Here is a 21839-nt window from a genome sequence, read left to right as displayed (position 1 = left end):
TATAAATACACGCACACACACACATGCATACTTATATACACAGAGCTTTAGTGAATGTTATATACATGAAGACAGACACAGAAGTTAATATTAGAATACACACACAATGTAGAATGTTAAAAAAAATGTACATTCACACACAAAGTTTTAAAGAAGGTTAAACACACCAACCGACAGTGTCACGTACACATACACACACACACAAATTTACACACAGAGCTTTATTGTTAAAAGACACAGCTACACACACACACATGCATACATACATACATACACTTGCACAGCATGGCGTGGCGTGACTTTTTACAATCTTGCTAATCTCTCCTATCATCCAAACCCTCTTGTAAACATTCTCAATTACATCACCACCACCACTCTCGCTTTAATATACTGACAGACATGGATACAATTGGTACCATTAGACTATCTTTTAATTCATATAATTCTAACAAGGGAGCTGCAGCATGGCAAACAGCTGTTTCACTCCTGGTTCCATAGCCGACAGGAGATCAAATGCCCCCAGAACACTGCATACACACACACACACATGCTCACCACTCCTTATACTCAATAATTTCTTTATTTTTAACTCACTCCCAGCCAAACCACAATATCTCTCCTCACACCGCATCTCTCTCTCTCTCTCTCTCGTTTTTTTTCTTCAAACTTAAACAAATGTTTTAAATTCTTTGTTCATTCATTTTAAACATACCAAATTCTTCTATAGACTCTAGCATAGAGTAACTGTTGCTGATAGCACAGACCATCGTGAATTTCCTTCTGACTTTATTCAAGATCAAATCTTGATATGAAGCGACCGTATCAAAAATTCGCCAAATTCCCAAATTTCAAAAAAAAAAGAAATTTGTTACAGATGCATACCACCAGTAGATTCCTTGCAATATTTTTTTTTAATATTTTTAACTAACAGGTCTGGCCATCTGCATTCATCCTGTTGTCTAGTCTTAGATCATACCCAAACAAGTAAGACTCATTATCAAAAGCATTCCAGTCTGTCTACCAACTTTTCAGTCTGCCAACTTTTCTTTCTTTCATTCTTTTTTTTAGGGTCAGTGTTTCTAAGACCTTATTATCTAATATATCCATCTAATATGTCTCTAATATGACATATTAGATAACAATGGCATATCACACCCAACCATCCTATTATTTTAGGATGGTTGGGTGTGATGTGAGGGAAATTTGGCTGCTATTTCTTGCAGGTTGAGTGGCCACTTAAAGATTATCTCAGTTGTTGATTAGAAAGGTGCTAAAAGATGGTAGCAAAGATTTACTTTGCAGACCTATAAATGTCATGTTTGGAAAACATACACATTTCAGTTTTCTATTAAAGTTATACATCTAGGATGCATTAGAAAAAAATAAAAATCAACCCAAGTATTTCAATTGTAGTTTATTTGTCTTCTGAGATAAAATAAAATATCAATGATATAAAGTTAACTTTAGCTTTGACAGGATTTGAACTCAGAATATAATGAGTTACAACAAAACACAGCAGACATATTGACATCACCATCACTTTAACATCTGCTTTTCCATGTGTGCAGAATTTGTTGAGATGGATTTTCTATGACTGGATGCCCTTCCTATCACCAACCCTTGCCTGTTTCCAAATAAACTACTACTTCCTCCAAACCAGACATGTTTCTATGGAAGATAGGAAATGAAGGGCACCACTTGCATAGGAGTAAAGTTCGTTTACAACCATCATGTTGTTCAGGCAAGGAGACAATAACACACAAATATATGCATGCACATACACAATATGTACAACATGCTGCTTTCAGTTTCTGTTTAAGCCTTTTGTTCCCAACCCGGCTGAAACCGGCTCTGGGTCTGAGTACAAATGTCTTGTTTCCATAAGTTTTGAATTAAAATCTTCCACCAAACCTTATTCACAATTTATGTTCCTAACACTAGCTGAATGATAACAAAGTTATTTTACTAAATTCTTTGTTATATTTAAAATAATCGAAAAAAACACAGAGCATCTCAAAATAAATACAGCAACGAAAGGGTTAAAAAAATCCACTAACAAGGCTTTGGTTGGCCCAAGAAGGCACCTGCCCAAGGTGCAACACAGTGGGACTGAAACCGAAACTATATAGTCAGGAAGCACACGTCTGACTATACAGTCTGATATAAAATTGATAAAGGTGACATAATACGCAACTGGAGCAGCACTCTATACAATTGTTCGATGATATTTCATTATCTATATGTTTCTCTGATCATATTATCGCTGCTATTGACAAATTAAAACAAAACTGCATCAACAGTTTACTCACGTAATTCAGTGGTTCTCAACCGGGATCCATACAGCCCCTGAGGGTCCATAATAGATTTCTAGGGGTCCACGCAATAAAATAGTAAATTGGGGATCCAAAATAGTATTTTAAGGGCTCCTGAAAAAATTTTGCTTTTGATGTATGTATTGCAAGAAACAGCTGGGTTTCTTTCTCTAACGTTTTATATAGTTCAGCCTGGACAGGTTGATGTGTGAATAGCAAAATAGGAATTTTGAAAGAAGTTTCTATAAAACAAGTTTTTAAATATCAAATGGCTATGTGGGTCTGCCAGAATAAAATAGTAATCAAAGGGGTCCATAGGTAAAAAATGGTTGAGAAATCTTGAAAATAACATGATCCTAGAATCAACAACTATAACAGTTATATATATATATATTCACACATACACACACATATACATAACTGTTAGATCCACACCACATCATGCTATACTACACCAATGTAGTCACTACCATACCAATACCATTACAGCCACTATTACTACAATATTGCAGGAGCTACTAACTACCACATCAGTACATCACTAGCACCACTTTAACAACTGCCACATGTTCTTTTTGAAACATTTGCTTACATAAGTGCACTGCATTTCATTTGCTTTACAAAATCAACATCTGTATATGTGTGCGTGTGAGTTTGTGTATGGCTGGATGGATAGATAGATAGATAGATAGATAGATAGATAGATAGATAGATAGATAAATAAATAGATGGATAGATAGATAGATAGATAGATAGACAGACAGACAAAATGATGATAGACCTACAGATAGACAGAGAGAAAGATGACAGACAGACAGATAGATAGATAGCTGGGTGGATAGATAAATAGAGAAATATCAAATATAAATGGTAACATGTTTGTGCAGCTATTAAATGAAAGAGAACTACATACTTTTCATTAGAATGAAATACATTTTAGTTCAGACTGAATTATTTAGCAAGACACTGTTGAGTGTTTCACATTCTCAATTGTCAGGATCAGGAACATGAAACTGCTCATAAAATTCAGTCCTTTATATCATTATCATCGTCATCATCATCATTTTAATGTCCATTTTTCCATGGAATTTGTTGGAACAGGTTTTCTACATATGGATGCCTTCCCTGTTGCCAAACCTCACCTGTTTCCAAGTAAAGAAATATCCCCCCACCCCATAGCTGGACATGTTTTCATGGAAGACTGAAAACAAGACACTAACTGTATGCTGTTCATGGCTCATTTACAACAATCACACGATAGGCTTCTCTCAGTTTCCATCTACCAAATCCACCCACAAGGCTTTGGTCAGCCCAGGGCTATAGTAGGAGACACTTGCTCAAGATGCCAGGCAGTGGGACTGAACCTGGAACTATGTGACCGGAATTGTAAGCTTCTTTCCACACAGTCACACCTGCGCCTATATATATATATATATATATATATATATATATATAATGATAATGGAATTTATAAGCATGTAATGCATCACTATGCACGTTTCCACAAATCACGTCTTAAGATCACAGTCTGTATTCCTGGGATAATTACAGAATTACAGTGTAGTCCATAGTATCTGTGGGCATTGGGTTGATCATCTTTATGGATTCATTTCTTCAGGCGATAATAACATTAATGGATGTTTAACAGAAGGATTTTTATTCCTTTTGACCAGCATTAATGTTGATTGAATTTTATATATATACAGTTCGAATTTACAGAAAACAAAAGACAAATGACTGAAACAAATAAAAGAGTAAAAGAGTAACTGCATGGTTTTGCATTCATAGTCTTAAGATTAAACTCTGAATGATACCTTGGGCAAGTGTTGTCTATTATTGTCCAAGGCCAACAAAAACCTTGTAAGTGGATTTGGTAGATGGAAACTGAAACAAGCCTCCAATGTATGTATGTGTTTGTATTTGTATTTGTTTATATTTGTCTTTCTCAGAAGATTGTGAGCTAGAAGCAGTGTGGGCATTGTCATTTCTCCAGTCAACAAATCACTGGCTTTGCGCTTTCTACAATGTGATCAAAATATCCTTTGCTTTAACAACACACACACAAAAAGAGAGAGACGTTAGCAACAGAAACAGTATTCTGGTCCTTCTGTTGCTAACCTTTCTTTTTGCATAATTAAGGCAAAAACATTTTTTGCCTTAATAATTTGCATTCGTGTAACCCATGCCAGGATGGAAAATCAGACGTAAAAACAACAAATGAAACCAAAATGTACAAATTGCATCAATTTTGTGTGGGAGAGTAATTAATGAGATTGCAGTAGTTTTGTAAGTTCACCCTGTTTGGAAACCACCCAACACTAGTTGTATAGACTTCGTTGAAACAATGACATTTAACATCATCTCCCATCAACGATACGGTCAACATGGGGTTAGGTTGTTTATTCTAGGAAAATCGTAGGCATGACTGAATGGTTAACACATACGCTTACCAACTACACAGTTCTTCATTCAGTCCTATAGTGTCAGACTTTGGCCAAGTGTCTTCTATAGACCTGGGCTGATCAAAGCCTTGTGAGTGGTTTTCATCATCATCATCATCGTTTAACGTCCGTTTTCCGCGCTAGCATGGGTTGGACGGTTCGACCGGGGTCTGGGAAGCCAGGGGCTGCACCAGGCTCCAGTCTGATCTGGCAGTGTTTCTACAGCTGGATGCCCTTCCTAACGCCAACCACTCTGCGAGTGTAGTGGATAGATGAAAACTGTAAGAAGCTCATCATGTATGTGTGTATGTGCTTGTGACTATGCATGTATGTGTGTGTGTGTTTGTGTGTGCATGCATATATTAGTGCTTCTCAGGAAAGTCACTCAACTACAGGTGGCAATAATGTTATTTTCTCTGTTATTTTCTGCATCTTCAAAGGTTTGTGGAATAAGATATTCCTTAATTGAAAAAAAACACGTAAGGATTAGCAATGGGAAGGACACTAAGCTGTAAAACAACTCACCTCAGACAAATACGTATTTTTTCTTAGAAGTTTGGCAATTCATAAACTAAAGCTTAAACCTTATCACTAACTAGCAGTATTGCCCGGCATTGCTCGGGTTTGTTTCAACCCTTCAGAATTGGAATTTTTGAAAAGTAAAAAATTTGCATTATGTAGCTTGTTATTCTCTTTAAGTGAACATTTTTCTGGTTGAAATACACCGAAAAATGGTGACACAGCAGTCAAAAAATCGTAAAAAATAGGGATTTTCACAGAAAAAAGCACCTTTTTGATGTAAATAATTTTTGGTCTTAACATGGTCCGATTTGAATTTTATCTTCTACAGAATGAAGAGTAAGCCGCCTTCTATCATACTCTCAATTTTGGTCAACTTGCGCCGCAGGGTCTCGGTGGAGATAGTGTTAGTTGAAGGCTACTAAACCTGCCACACACAGACAACTTCAGCTTTATATATATAGATTAGCAGTAGAGTATACAACAGGCCAGCTATTAGCTTCGCTAGGCAGATGCTTCAGAAACATAAACTATGTTCCTATATGCAAAAACTGAAATGTCAACAGGAAAACACTAGCATCTGGTTTAAAGATAATCCATCTATTAGCCAAGCCAATGCGGGAGTCTCTGTATGGTGTCGTTCTAACCTCAGCCTGAGCAGCAATAGTTGGTGAGAAACAATTGATGGATAGAAACTACTGCAGAAGTTTTTGTGTGTATGTGTGTGTGAGAGAGAGGGGGTGGGGTGGGTGGGTGTGCATATAGTTGGGCCTCAACTCCTGTAGAAATTTTTAGGGACACTGTTATAGCATGGCCAATTTTTGGCACACTAAATCAAGCAGAACCAATCCCTTTCCAGGTCTGAACAGAGATAATTCCTTCTTGATAAAAAAGGTGTGTGCGAGAGAACGAGAGAGTGAGAGAAGGCAAGAGAAGCATCAACCATTGTATTTGACTTGGTAGTTTATTTATTGACCACAAAAGGATGAAAGGCAAAGATGACTTTGGTGGTATTTGAACCCAGAGTGCAGAGAAAGGAACAAAATACTACAAAGCACTTTATCTGAAGCCCTAATGACTTGCCACAACACACACACAGACATATATATATATATATGTATGTATATACATGCATACACATATGGAAATACAATTCAGGGATTCAAGCGTAGGAAGTTATAAGCCTCAAGCAATTAGGCAGCTAGTAGAGAGGACAAAAAGTGGACAGTATGTGTGTGTGCATATATATATCATCATCATCATCATCGTTTAACATCCGCTTTTCATGCTAGCATGGGTTGGACAATTTGAGTGAGGTCTGGCGAACCAGATGGCTGCACCAGGCTCCACTCTGATCTGGCAGAGTTTCTACAGCTGGATGCCCTTCATAACACCAACCACTCCGAGAGTGTAGTGGGTGCTTTTATGTGCCACCGGCACGAGGGCCAGTCAGGCGGTACTGGCAACGACGTCGCTCGAATGTTTTTTCACGTGCCACCAGCACAAGTGCCAGTAAGGCAACGCAGGTAATGATCATGCTCAAATGGTGCTTTTTACGTGCCACAGGCACGGAGGCCAGTTTGTTGCTCTGGTAACGATCACACTCGTATGGTGCTCTTAGCGCTCCACTAGCATGGATGCCAGTCATCGAATTTGATTTTGATTTCACTTGCCTCAACTGGTCTTCATACACACACACACACACACATATTTATTAACATTGAAAATTGCATAGTTCTTCCCATATCAAAGTTAAATGGAATTTCGATAAGCTAGCTATCTCCATACAACTCACAGTTTAGCAACTAATTGCTACTAACAAAGTGAATATCCGAAAAATAAGGAGTCAAACAAGTAGAATATCGACTATAATTGCTTCATAACCAGTTGAAGTTCATTATGTAAACAAATTTATTTACTTCCAGTGACAATGTAAACTTTGTTGAGGTGACTACAACCTGAAGATTAACTAAGCTATGATGTGTTCGTTACTACCTGTGTAATGAACTTCAGCTGGTTATGAAACAATTGTAACCAGTAAGAGTGGCTGGGTGGTAAGTAGCTTGCTTACGAACTACATGGTTCCAGGTTCAGTCCCACTCCGTGGTATCTTGGGCAAGTGTCTTCTACTATAGCCTTGGGCCGACCAAAGCCTTGTGAGTGGATTTGGTAGATGGAAACTGAAAGAAGCCTGTCGTATATATGTATATGTATATCTTTATATGTGTGTGTATATATTTGTGTGTCTGCGTTTGTCCCCACCAACATCGCTTGACAACCGATGCTGGTGTGTTTACGTCCGAGTAACTTAGCGGTTCGGCAAAAGAGACTGATAGAATAAGTACTAGGCTTATTCTAAAGAATAAGTCCTGGGGTCGATGTGCTCGACTAAAGGCAGTGCTCCAGCATGGCCACAGTTAAATGACTGAAACAAGTAAAAGAATATTCTACCTGTTCCCCTCCTTATTTTTTTGGATATATACACACACACACACACACATCAATAGGTAAACCAATAAACTGGTATATCAAACAGAAATACCTTGTAGGATTTATTTTTTCCAAGAAGCATAGACAATATCCGAAACCAAATGAAGCAGAGACTGGTCCATTATAAAACCATAACTAACACTGTTGTTCACAAAATGCAATATGAATGTTAATAAGAAGCAACTCCTGATCGTTGCTGGCAGAGGGTCTACATTCAGGGTTTCCAAGAAAGAATACACTATAACAAGTTCTTGGTATTTTCTCTGCACAAGTCAACACACCTTCGGTCTTTCAACTAGGAGACTAACAGTGTCAAACAAAGGAAGGCTCTGTATGTTTGCTTGATCTGCTAGAAATAGCAGCAATATCTCTTCAGATAACATCCTACTATTAAAAGGTAAGGACACATTGGATAATGCAATCATCTATAAACTCATATATATAGGCATAGGAGTGGCTGAGTGGTAAGTAGCTTGCTAACGAACCACATGGCTCCCGGTTCAGTCCCATTGCGTGGCACCTTGGGCAAGTGTCTTCTACTATAGCCTCAGGCTGACCAAGGCCTTGTGTGTGGATTTGGTAGACGGAAACTGAAAGAAGCCCGTCGTATATATGTGTGTGTGTATACATATATATATATATATGTATGTGTGTATATGTTTGTGTGTCTGTGTTTGCCACCCAACATCGCTTGACAACCGATGCTGGTGTGTTTATGTCCCTGTAACTTAGTGGTTCAGCAAAAGAGACCGATAGAATAAGTATTAGGCTTACAAAGAATAAGCCCCGGGGTTGATTTGGTCAACTAAAAGGCGGTGCTCCAGCATGGCCACAATCAAATGACTGAAACAAGTAAAAGAGTAAAGAGTAAATATTTATATATATATATATAGGATGATCATAGCTGAACATCTTTGATAACAGGCTTGCTTGATTAGTCAGAGTTGCTCTGGAGCTAAATAAAAAACTTTCCTGACTTTGATCCAATTAAAAATTTTTACATTCTTTCATGTTTAAATACATATACATTTACCTTTTTCTTTCTTTTTTTTCCAGCTGGTTGAATATTTCTGCAAATGTTGAGATTTACAACTAGAAACTAACAACAGAATTGACAGAAGCTATTCTTTGGGAAGGTGAAAGTATGATGGAAATATCTTGATGAAGATTTAAAATATTTAACTATAATGGCACGTTGCTTGGTATTTATTCTATCAGTTTCCTTTGCCAAACTACTAAGCTACAGGGACATAAACAAACCAACACTAGTTGTCAAGTAGTGGAGGGGACAAACATATATATGTTGGGCTTCCATACAGTTTCTGTTTACCAAATTCACTCACAAGGCATTGGTAGGCCAAGGATTGGGAAATAAGTACCAAACCAGGACAGTAGATTGGTAGAACTGTTGGATTCTGAGTTCAAATCTTGTGGCCTTCTTGGGTAACGGATTTAATCTGCAATCCAATTTAAAACCACTTATATGATACCTTGGATGTATTTGGTGGAGTCTACTCTACAGCAAGACCTAGAGCCAGGTCACTTGAGTTTGAGGATATCTTCCTCCCTCCTTCCAGTCTTGGAGGCCATGTGAAGGGCCACAGGCACTGCCTTCTCTAAATTACTTAGGTTTAGACTAAGGTCTGTCATGAACCCTTAGGACTCATAAGGCCAGAGCCCAACTTAGTTTTGACAGTGCATAGGTGACTGAGACTGCAAACCACCACCACCACCCACTGGACAAAAAGTCGGTCCAACTTGGACCCAAGCAACTGCTAGAACTCATTTATAGCTGAGTGAACTGGAGCAATGTGAAATGCAGTGTTTTGCTCAAGAAGACAAAACACTGCCCAGTCAAGGAATGAAACCACAATCTTATGACCACAAGTGCAATACCCTAACCACTGGGCCACATGCCTTCACAACTGACTAAAATGATAAAAACACTGAAAGCCAATGGAAAAAAAACCCCCAAAAAAACTAGTCAACTTCACAGTCATATCAAATTGTATAGTATGCTTATTACTATCAAGTGATACCCATTTTACAACCTAAGTGGACTGAGTGATTGAAGGAGTTCACTTCACTGGATGGCTCTCTAGTATTCTGTCATCTCAGCTGCTAGGATTTATTTTACTGACATCTGGAGGGATTTGAAAACAGAATGCAAGATATTCAGCAGCAGCAATATGGTTGTGTGATAAAGAAGTTTGCTTTCCAGCCATGTGGTTTTGGGTTCAGTCCCACTGTGTGGAACCTTGGACAAGCATCTTCTACTGTAGACCTAGGCTAACCAAAACCTTGTAAATGGATCTGGTAGACAGAATACATATATGTGTGAATGTTATATGTATATAAATATATACACACCTAAAATATATACATGAGTGGGTCTGTGTGAGTGATATATTTTCTTGTCTACATGTTTCGCTAACAGTGTCATTTTCTTAAAGTCCACTAAGAAAGTTTGCTGAAAATTCTCAACATGTTATACAATCTTTATAAAGAAAAAGGTTCATTTCAATAACATTTGTCTCCAGTTATTCCATAGGCGCAGGAGTGCCTGTGTGATAAGTAGCTTGTTTACTAACCACATGGCTCCGGGTTCAGTCCCACTGTGTGGCACCTTGGGCAAGTGTCTTCTACTATAGCCTCGGGCCGACCAAAGCCTTGTGAGTGGATTTGGTAGACGGAAACTGAAAGAAGCCCATCGTATATATGTATATGTATATATATGTGTGTGTTTGTCCCCCCCCCCACCAACATCGCTTGACAACTGATGCTGGTGTGTTTACATCCCCGTAACTTAGCGGTTTGGAAAAAGAGACCGATAGAATAAGTACCAGGCTTACAAAGAATAAGTCCTGGGGTCAATTTGCTCGACAAAAGGCGGTGCTCCAGCAATGGCCACAGTCAAATGACTGAAACAAGTAAAAGAAAGAAAAGGTTCACTTGAATAACATTTGTTTACACATGCAAGTCAGTCCCACCTGGATTTACTGCAATTTAATAATGTGAAGGAAGTTTAACAATTTGGTATTACTTGAATTGTTAATTATTGTGGATTCATCTTTTGATGTCTATACATCAACTTTCTTTCACTCTCACTCTCTCTGAATATGTATATCCGATCCGATCGTGGCCGTTGTCAGCCTCGCCTGGCCCCCGTGCCGGTGGCACGTAAAAAGCACCATCCAACCATGGCCGTTTGCCAGCCTCGTCTGAACTAGTCATTTCTCCATCTCTCATAACCCTTTTTTGTTAAGTCTAATCCCCTACCAGCCCAGCACTACCCACTATACCCAATCTTTTCTCCCCAGAACATCATCCCTCTAGAATCTCCTTCCTGCTCATGTCTTTCTACGAAGGTGTTGACATGTAGCAGTGTAGCTGAAACATTAACAGCATCAAGCTCACCTGTCTTGGAGAAGCTGCAAAAGCCATGGGCTTGACCTCTTCTTCTAGACTCAGCAAGTGACAAAAAAAAAATTATTATTCACATCTGTGTGAAGGTGTGGCCTAGTGGTTTGGGTGTTAACTCTATGATCATACAATCATGGGTTCAATTCCTAGACTGAGATGTGCATTGTGTCCTTGGGTAAGCACTTTCATTCCAGTTATTACATCCTTGATGAGTGTGAGATCATGGAGTGTGTGTATGCATTTTCACTATAACACAGTCACTTAAAACAATTAGCAAATCCATTGAACTCATTTGCGAATGATAGCTATGCTGTTCTGTTCTTCAGATCTGATGATCAGGGAGACCTATTATACATTCAAGTGTAATGTCTGTCTGTCTTTGTTGAAATATAAAGACTATCCTTTAGCATATATTTTGACAAATGAGACGACAATATGTAACCCCACACTATATCATTCAAAACGACATCTATTGTAAATTGTCCATCCCATTTTCACTGCTGGTGGCAAAGAGGCATAGTGTCTAAATAATACAGGAAGTAAAATATGCAACATTTATTTAAGAGAAGTTGGATTGCAACACTGAATAAATCAAGAAAATATATTATATATGTATATATATATATATGTGTGTATATATATATATATATATATAAAGTTAATCCAAACAAGAAAGCACAAAAAAACACAACGACGCGAGGACGTGGAACAAATATAGTATTATTGGACACTCAGGAAAGAAGGAGGGTTTAACGTTTCGAGCGGAGCTCTTCGTTGGAAACATAGGAGAAGGAAAGATCCAGAGAAGGGAAGACAGAGGAAAAAAATTGCCAACAGTACACACGAAGCAACAGGCTTTTTTCAGTTTCCATCAACCAAATCCACACATAAGGCTTTGGATGGCCTGATGGTAGAAGACACTTGCCCAAAGTGCCATGCTGTGAGACTGAACCTGGAATCATGTGGTTGAAAAGAAAGCTTCTTACCACACAACCACGTCCAACCAGGTCCCTATTTTGATCCCCACAGCAGATCAGCAATTTACAGCTCTTTTTGATCCACAGCACAAACTGGTGCTAAAAGTATTACAACACATACATTTTTAAAAATCTTTATATTCTTTTATTATACGTCCCCAGACAAAGAAATGCACTAGAACTTATAGTATTTATTAATAGGCAACAAGCCACAACATACACAAATTAGCACAGAGTTCCTGGATCTGTTGGGGCCCCATAGGCCCGTGTACTTAATGTCTTACTTAATGTCTTACAACTGCACTGGCTAAAGGATCACTGTCCTCGACGGTGTAGTAGAACAAATTGCCCCCAGTATTTATTTTAAGTCTGGAACTTATTATTCCGTAATGCTGTTTTTGGTCGAACTGCTAAGCTACAGGACATAAACAAACCAACACCAGTTGTCAGGTAGCAGAGACTAACATAATCGCAAAGACGCGCGCATGCACACACACACGTTGGTCTTCTGAACAGTTTCCATCTACCAAATTCACTCACAAGGATTGGTCAACACAGGGTTATAATGGAAGATACTGGCCCAAGATGCCAAACAGGAGGACTGAACCCGAATCCATGTAGTTGAGAAGTTGACTTCACAATATATAACAAATATAAAAGCTGTTTTAAAACAGAGATGGGTGCGGACAATGCATGTTGCTCAGTATACCTATTTCTTTATTACCCACAAGGGGCTAAACATAGAGGAGACAAACAAGGACAGACATAGGTATTAAGTCGATTACATCGACCCCAGTGCGTAACTGGTACTTAATTTATCGACCCCGAAAGGATGAAAGGCAAAGTCGACCTCGGCGGAGGCAACCCAAACGTGACACACTAAAGTCTTTCGACACAATTGTTGAAGACATTTAACAAAGAGATCCCCCTTTTACCTCTAACTTTTGGGCGAAAGTAAAGAATACGCACAACCGGTGTTTAGGGTTAGGGTTAGGGCTTTTGCTTCGCCGAAAACGGGTGGTGTGCGTATTATTTACCTCCGCCTAACTTTTGTAATGGTCCCAAGCTAGATTTTAAGGCACGAGGGAGAGGAGCCCCTCTACGAGTTTGTTTAACCTACTTGAAATAACAAAATGTCCCTGAAGGCATGCCCTACTGCTTTACAGAAGGGAAAGACATATTGAATGGGGTCTTAGTTACAATGTCTAAAAAACGGTGTAGTCATGGGTGGCATGCCTTTGATCATAGGCCTGCCCCTTCAGAGCTCACCTAAGAGCAAATAGTCTACCCAAGCAGAACTGACCATAGACAACGCTACGATACAAGCCTAGTAACAAGGTGTTCTACTGACCATCACACACACGCACGCACATGTATTAAGACAGAAATAACTTCCCGGGCGATCTTTCATATTATAAACGTAAACTCAGACAAAACAAAAACAAGATGCAATACAAACAATAAAGTTTTTTTTTAAAAAGCTCAAATATGTATACTTAATAATATCTGTAAATATCAATGAGATATTGATTGAGATAATATTTCTTTAATCCAACATGCACAGTATTTCAGATGCTGTTTATGCCAGTTCTACGTAGGATTTCTTTGGTCGTTTGCTTAAGAATCTGGTGAAGCCAGCGCTAAATACTTTCCACGTTAAATGTGTAGTTTTTTCTTCTCTTTTTACTTAGAAAAAAAATAAAATCTACATATTTGAAGTCCTACTGTTATTAAGGTTTCTATTCGGATTTATGTATATGAAGGACAACTCATTAAGTCATTCCTGTACCATAGTGTATAACGGAACCACAAAAACCGATGCTGAAAAGCAACGGGACCCCGCATTTTAAAACCGCAATGTACGGGACACCCCCAAACAACTATACATAACTGAACACTGATGGAAACTATTAAAGGAATTAACCTTTACAATGAATTTCCCGTTATCTCTACCGTCTAATTCTTCACATCTGTCTTGGAAGAAGCTGTAATTTCCCTCAAATCACATATCGCCTTAAATTGAAAATGGGAAGGAGAAATGTGTAGATAAAAGACGAGATGGTCGCGACTGATATATTTATAATAGATTTGGCTGAGTACAGCTGATTCGGTGCCAAACAACAATATCGACATTACCATCTGCAGAACCAACAAGGTAGCTCATATGTGGTTACTCGAACAACAAGAAATAGCAGTCAAATCTCCTTCAAAATCACCCTGCAATTTAAAAATGAACGCGAGGTTTGGATTTGCTGCACATAGGAAAAAATAGAAAAGATAGTCACGGTCGTAACGCCTTTGATCTTTGATCATGTACCTGCTAAATCAAGCTTGACATGGGGCTAAGCAACAACCATGCCTAATTAATATTATCTTCATTTTCATTATTAACGAATATTGGCATTGTGCCCCATGTCTTAGCACAGTAGCATCGCTGAATACTGAGTTTTTAGTATTCACTCATGCTAGAATACCGAAAATAACTTTTCCCCCATCCCAACTTCCCTTTAATTATCGCAAATCCTCCAAAATATAAACAAATGTTTGTTCTGTCCGAATATGAAGTCATAGCAAACGAGAAGTCAAACATCAAACGTTCCTTCCATTCCTGGACTTACCAAACTCCGACCATCGAATACCATATAAAATTCCTTAATCCTCTAATTACCATCAATCATAATTGAGGAATCTGAAGTGATCACAAGAGGACAAGGTACTGAATATACTTATATGGCATCAAATAAAGCTGTCGCTATCAGAAAATGTTTTTGGACCATATTGCTTCAGAAATTTGTAGTTTTTTGGGAGGGTTTTTTTGTATGTTTTGGGTTTTATCAATAGAAAAATATTTTATTGAAAGCAATTTCTTGTTAAAAAGAAAAAATATTTTAGCATATTCGAAAACGTATACACATAAACAAAAATAGGGGTTTAAAAAAAACCGTATGATTCCAACTCCGCAGAATTTTCTAATATTTATTCATTTATTTTGATTCGTCCCAGTGATTTAACTATTTTCCAATAAATTCTTATTTTGGCTATTTGGCTTCCACACACCGAATAATGGGAGTTTATTTAGATAAGGCACAAGTCCCTTCGTTTTCTTTTGAAGAAATACAGGTCATCTGAATAGATATGAAGAATACAACGGGTACTAAGCCCAAATTAACAAATAAGAGGATTTTTCCCAGTGTGTATGTGTGAAATAACTTCGTTTCCTACCTTCTTTCTCAATGTTCACACCCCTTGTTTATATATGTGGAGGTGTGTGTGTGTGTGTACATATATCTATATACATATATACGCGTACATACACCCTTCTTACTCATACCATGACTACGAGACCAGTAACAGTGCAAGTACCCACACCTGTACTGGTAACAGAAAGTATATGTATATACTTCTCGAAAAATTAAATCACTGGTCATAAGTTTGCGGGAAAAAGAAGAAAATAAAAAAAACATGTTGCTTATTCATCGGAATATATCCATAACCTGTTGATGCGTACTCGTTTAGATTAAGTATCAAATATTAAGGATTACCCGAAGAAAAAATGGAATACCAATATTGAATGAAAAGTAAAAAAAGCAAAACAATAAAGAAATACTAACAGATAACTAAAACCGAAAGCAATTATCTAAAAGAACAAGAACTATCACAATCTTCCAAAACCTCGAAGTGCCAGTAGCGTAAGGTCAATGTACATAAATGGCAATGTTATATATCTGATAAATATCTGTCTCAGACACATATAGTTAGCGGGTCTCTAAGAGTTTGGCGGGAATTGAGACCATTAAATAGCAATTTTAGACGATGGTTACAATTCTGTAGATGGGTTTATATATATATATTTAATCAGTTCTATCAGTACTTACCGTTGATCAGAAAAAATATTCACTGCTGTAAAAAAAATCCACTAGATGCTGTTGAATGTAAAACTAACCCGTTGCTGACATCAGAATTAAACTTACGGAAGACCGGCCGACGTGAGAGAGGGAAGAGAGAGAGAGAAAGGCAGAGACAACTTCGTGCCTTCTCCCTTACTGCTTCTGCAGCTCCCATTCATTTGTTCTCTCTCTAATTTTTTCTTTCTTTCTCTCCCTCCCTCCCACCTCTCTATCTTTGTCAACGTCAGAAAGTACCTCACTGCTTTTTCTCCTTTCTTCTCTCTCTTTATTTCAGTGTATGTCTGTCTCTCTGTATTTCTTTCTATCTCTCTCTGTTTCTCTCTCTCTCTATATATAAATAATTCTATTTCTTTCTGTTGTAGGAAAATGTAAAGCAGTGTTTCTTCGTTCTTGCTTTTCTTTTTTTTATCGCTTTTTACAATCTATCTATTTGTTTCTCTAACTATTTATTAACACTCCTACACTATATTTTTTTATTTTACACTCCTATACTTAAATTTTCATGTCATTATCACTTTTACAATCTATCTATCTATCTATCTATTCTACACCTTTTTCTTTCTCGCTTCCTCTTCGCCCCCTTTTATTCTCTTTCTTTCTCTACTACTCAGATTTTAGTTTCTGTTTATTTTTTATTTTTCTCTCTGTCTCTTACTGTCTGAACTCTATTGGTACCACTTTTTCCATGCCTCTTCTTATATATATATATATATACGTATATATATGATTTCAACGTATGGGTGTTTGAAAGAAAGGATTAAAAGAAAAAAATTGCATGTGCATTCTTGATATACTTTTTCTGTTTCCTTGGTTGAATAACACACACACACACACATAAATATACAAACGCATATATACCTACATACATACATACATATATATTGAGAAAAGAGAGAAAGAAAGAAAGCGAGATTGCACGTATAAACTGTTACTCTTTCTCTTTCTCTGTAGCTATCACTCCTTCTCTCTCGCTGACTCCCACTCAGTGTGTCTTCCAACCCACTTTACATAGCACCGACATGATATCACTTCCGCTGGTCTACTTTGCCAAAACTCTACTTGGCCAGTTTAACGAAACTTTCCCCCCTCTTCTTTCATTCCGATAGTGAAGAACTTCGTAACTTGCTGTCAGCATAACTTACTTTTGTAGTACGAAGTGTCAATGTTCGTTTATATTCTACCTACGTAGAACACACAGCAAACTGGCACTTACAATGTCTAATATAAGACACACACGCATTTATAAATTCCTATATATATGTGTGTGAGTGTGTGTGTATAAAGATAGTTTTTATACGGTGCAAGCATCCGATGTAGAACTCAAGACGTTGATGGAGTGAATAGACATATACTCTATCGTGAGCAGTCAGCCAAAAGCAAAACACAGAATAGGCTGTATGTGTGTGTATCATCATCATCATTTAACGTCCTCTTTCTAAGCTGGCATGGGTTGGACAGTTTAGACTCGATGAGTCCAGGAACTGCATCTTGGTCCTACGCCTGCTTTTGCCTGATTTCTACAGATGAATGTCTTCGTAATGCCAATTACCTTACAAACTGTACCTAATGCTTTATTCGTGTCATCAGCCCTATTGAGATCATCATGCAACTTGCAAGATTACTTACCCCGAGAGGAGGGGGATCGGTTTTACGCTAGGGGTTGAGAGAAGTGGGTACACACACACATACACATATCTAGTATGTATTTAGAAGGTTGTTATGGCTGGTCAGAGAATGACGGCTGGTTTTGCACTTAGCTGTATAGGCGATCCATCAGATTAAACTGGCTGCAGGGATTATAATCCAAACTGTATCCTCTGGAAGCATATCTGCTTATTCCAGGACTACAAAATTGTATTCTTTTCCTTGTTTCAGTCATTTGTCTGCGGCCATGCTGGGGCATTGCCTTAAAGGGTTTAAGTCAAAGAAATTGTACCCAAGACTTATTCTTTGTAAGCCTAGTACTTATTCTATCAGTCTATTTTGCCAAACTGCTAAGTTACAGAGGCATACACACACCAGCATTGGTTGTCAAGCAGTGACAGAAGGGTAAACATACACATAAATATATATATATACGATGGGCTTCTTTCAGTTTCCGTCTACCAAATCCACTCACAAGGCTTTGGTTGGCCCGAGGCTATAGTAGAAGACACTTGCCCGAGGTGTCATGCAGTGGGACTGAACCCAGAACTATGTGGTTGGGAAGCAAGCTTCTTACCACACAACCACGCTACACCTAAAAATGTAGATGTTGGGAAAAATAGAGTAATTTCATATCAAAACAGGAGATTGGGAAAGGTCCTTGGTATTTTTTATTCACCATTACATGTGTTTCATTTGCTAATAGGAGTTACAAAATTCTACACGTGCAGTCACCCATCATTTGTACGCAAGTATGGCTTGTTAACATGTCCCATGCTTTCACTGATTGTTTTAGGTCCATCATGTAGTTTCAAGAAGACAAAGAAGCCTTCATAGCCGCCATGGAACAGCCAGGATATGACATCTGGAGGGAGCAAAAGCTAAGTAGACTGGAGCAACATAAGATGAACCATGCTGACCAAGCCTAGGAATTGAACCCACAACATTATAATCATGAGTCAAAAAGCCTAACTACTAGGCCATATACCTTCACACACACACACATATATTTACTTATCATTATGGTTGAGGATTAAGGGCTTCAGATACAACCCCCACTCATTACATACTGTGGTACCTTACTGCAGCTGTGCACTTTACCAAGGTCTTCTCACCCAGCTCTTGGTGGTATTGTTCCATCATCATCTTTATTGTCATTATCCACATCCACTCAATCCCCTCCCCCAAGATGTGGGGACAGAGTCCTAGGCCTTAGAAGTGTGGTCAAAATAGTGTAAGTTTCATTGTCTGACCATCATCCCCAACTTTTTTTCCATTTCCATCTCCTTCAGGACTGAATCATTCATTTTATGGGATACCTAGCTGATCTACAGTACTTACTTATCAAATACTTTTAGTTACTCAGTATCAGACATCTTTAAGGTCAAAACTTCAAAACCCATAAAATGCTATAAGCAAAGCAAGGCTTTTTAGAATTTCAATCAGATGTTTTTGCTGAGAGCATTGTTCTTCTATACTGTAATTAGTGACTTCGAGGTTGTTGTTTCTGCATGAAGTCTTGCTCTGATTCCTAGCAGCAGTCTGCTATTAGGTAAAAAAACAGAGCCCAGATACTTGAACTCATCAACTTGGGCTAGCTTGACCCCTTCAGATCAAGATGGAGTTATCTCCCTTTAACTGGTTCCAGTTGTGTCCCAAAGTGGTTAATACCTACATGCTTTTCATTTGCTAATCCCATGTGGGGAATTTCATGTTTTCAACTAGAATTTCCTCTGATGGGGACACCGACTAAACATTTCAAATTTGGAGTTTAAGAAGCCCCCCTTCCCCACCAGGTCAAGTGAACTTTTCAAGATCCTTGCTCTCTCAGCCAAGCAATTTCAAAGCCTAGAATTTTGTTTCAGAGATTTTTTTCCCAACACTGACTGTCCAATACTATTTTCCTACCCCCAGTTATAGAGTTTTTGTGCCTCCATTCAATGAGTCTGATGGTGCAAAATCAATGGTAACTTGGCCGGCCATGACCAAGAAATATATTGACTATTACTACTCTACATTCTAATAATAGAGACGTCAACAAGAGACTATGGCATTACAACCAGCCAGGAACAGTCTTTGCTACATTTGCGGTACCTGCCAGAGGGAGTGTTTGTCCAGGATAGGACTACACAGCCACAGCAGGAAATGTATCAGGACATGAAATATAAAAGCCGGACTAGACTACTTTATGCGCAACTCCATTGTCTCCCGAGACAGAAAGGATGCCAACCAACCAACCAATTCTAATAATACATTCTTTGTGCATGTCCTCTTGTTGTCTGTTTATTTGGATTGTCTACTTGAATTAACTATATGTGTGTGTGCAGGGGTACTGAAAAATTCCTGGCTTTAAGGGTATCACAAAAGGCCTGGTTGGACGCTCAGACTTCTGAGTTATTTTACAGGGTTTAGAAAAACTGAAGGACCACTACAATAAGTGTGTGAATCTAAAAGGGGAATAAAAAAAAAATTAACTGATCCTCCTATATTATCTTTTACCCAAAGCCAGGAACTTTTCAGCACTTCGTCATATTTGTGTATATGTGATCAAGAAGTTTGCTTCTTAGTCACATAGTTCTGAGTTCTCTGCCAATGCATAGAACCTTGACCCATCAGAACCTTGTATGTGGAATTGGTTGGTGGAAACCTTAAGAACCCAATCATGTGAGCATGCACATGTATGGTTGTTTACGTTTTTGCTTCTATGAAAATTAGTGGTGACATAGTTCTTATTTCCTCTGTCAATGAATCGGTTACTGGCTTAAAATAGAATCCAAAGAAAATTTCTATGTAAATAGATTTATATACAAGTATGTATGTATGTTTATTATATATATATATATATATATATATATATATATATATATATATATATATATATGAAATTTACAGAAAAACAAAAGAAGACAGGTGTATAAACAAGAAACAGGTGTATTTGTTTGATACTCGGGTAGGTGAGAAAGTCTTTTATGTTTCGAGCCTATGCTCTTCAACAGAAAGGAACACGAGGAAATAAACAGAGAGAGAATAAAAAAGACTTGTGGATTTAGCATTCAATCATATATAATATATATATATATGTAGGGTGTGTGTGTATGAGTCATATATATATATATAGGGTGTGTGTGTGTGATATGTGTCATATGTATATATAGAAAAATAGGGTGTAAGAAGAAGTAAATGTAGAATGCAAGAGAGAAGACTACATTGGTTTGGACATGTGACATGTATGAATGAGGACAGCTGCATAAAGAAGTGCTAATCACAGAAAGTGGATGGTAACTGTGGAAGAGGGAGACCCAGGAAGAATTGAGAAGAAGCGGTAAGGACTGATCTCAGGATGTTGGGCCTCATGGAGGAAATGTCACTGGACTGAGATGTTTTGTAATATGAGGTTCTCGAGAAGACCCGCCCATGTCAGTAAAACTGGGTTCTAGAAGTGTTGTGTCCCACCCACACTTAACAAAAAAAACTTCTCACACACTTTACCACAACAAACCAAACTACATCTCTTCTTTTCCTTGCATTTCCACTTTATGCATTATGTTTAGCTCCCACTCCCCAATCCTGTCTTCTTGGCCCTCTCTCACTATATCATTGCTCTCCACTAGCCCCTGACCTGTGTGTTCCACCCACAAGAAAACTTTTCACACAATTTACCCCCAACAAACCATTCTACAGCTCTTTTCTTTCTCCCATTTCCTCCTTCATACACTATGCCTACCTCTCACTCCCCAATCCTGTCCTCATGGCCCTGTTTCTCTGTACCACTGTTATCTAGTGGCCCCTGCTACCACTCTATATATACCTAGGTTTTCACCACTCACTTCCCCCCACTCAGCACTCTCTAATCATGCTTCTTTCACAATATCCTGCCACTTATATTATGATGTTTGAGCCTCAAGGATATGCCCTGGCACTTGCCACCATCTATATCTCTCTCTTCCTTTACTCAACCATCCCATTTATATTCTGATTCCTGTCCCTTGTAAGTACCCAGAACTTTGCCACCATCTCTATCCTGCTGTCTCCCACTCTCTCTCTCTCTCTCCTTCTCCTGCACTTCCTGCAAGTTGGGTAACCACGTATCTCCTTTACAGAAGCACACTTGTTTCTGTCTTCATT

The 21839-nt window shown here is 38.2% G+C and overlaps 1 protein-coding gene and 1 long non-coding RNA gene across 2 annotated transcripts in view; one reads left to right on the top strand and one right to left on the bottom strand.

The window, feature by feature from the left end:
* Window positions 1–9721, top strand: part of LOC118766347 — a 36770-nt gene extending 27049 nt beyond the window's left edge. Inside the window, exon 2 of the long non-coding RNA XR_005002285.1 lies at window positions 8819–9721. This is a non-coding gene — a long non-coding RNA (uncharacterized LOC118766347). The remainder of the gene's footprint in view (window positions 1–8818) is intronic.
* LOC115219649 (LIM and senescent cell antigen-like-containing domain protein 1) overlaps window positions 1–16237 on the bottom strand; it is a 99369-nt gene extending 83132 nt beyond the window's left edge. Inside the window, exon 1 of the mRNA XM_029789819.2 lies at window positions 16038–16237. The gene's annotated coding sequence lies outside the window, so the exon portion shown is untranslated. The remainder of the gene's footprint in view (window positions 1–16037) is intronic.
* Between the last annotated feature and the right edge of the window lie 5602 nt (window positions 16238–21839).

Source organism: Octopus sinensis, linkage group LG15, assembly GCF_006345805.1.
Source record: "Octopus sinensis linkage group LG15, ASM634580v1, whole genome shotgun sequence".
Taxonomy (NCBI): Eukaryota; Metazoa; Mollusca; class Cephalopoda; order Octopoda; family Octopodidae; genus Octopus; species Octopus sinensis.
Note: the sequence above shows the minus strand (reverse complement) of the source record. Positions and strands in the feature narration are given on the sequence as shown.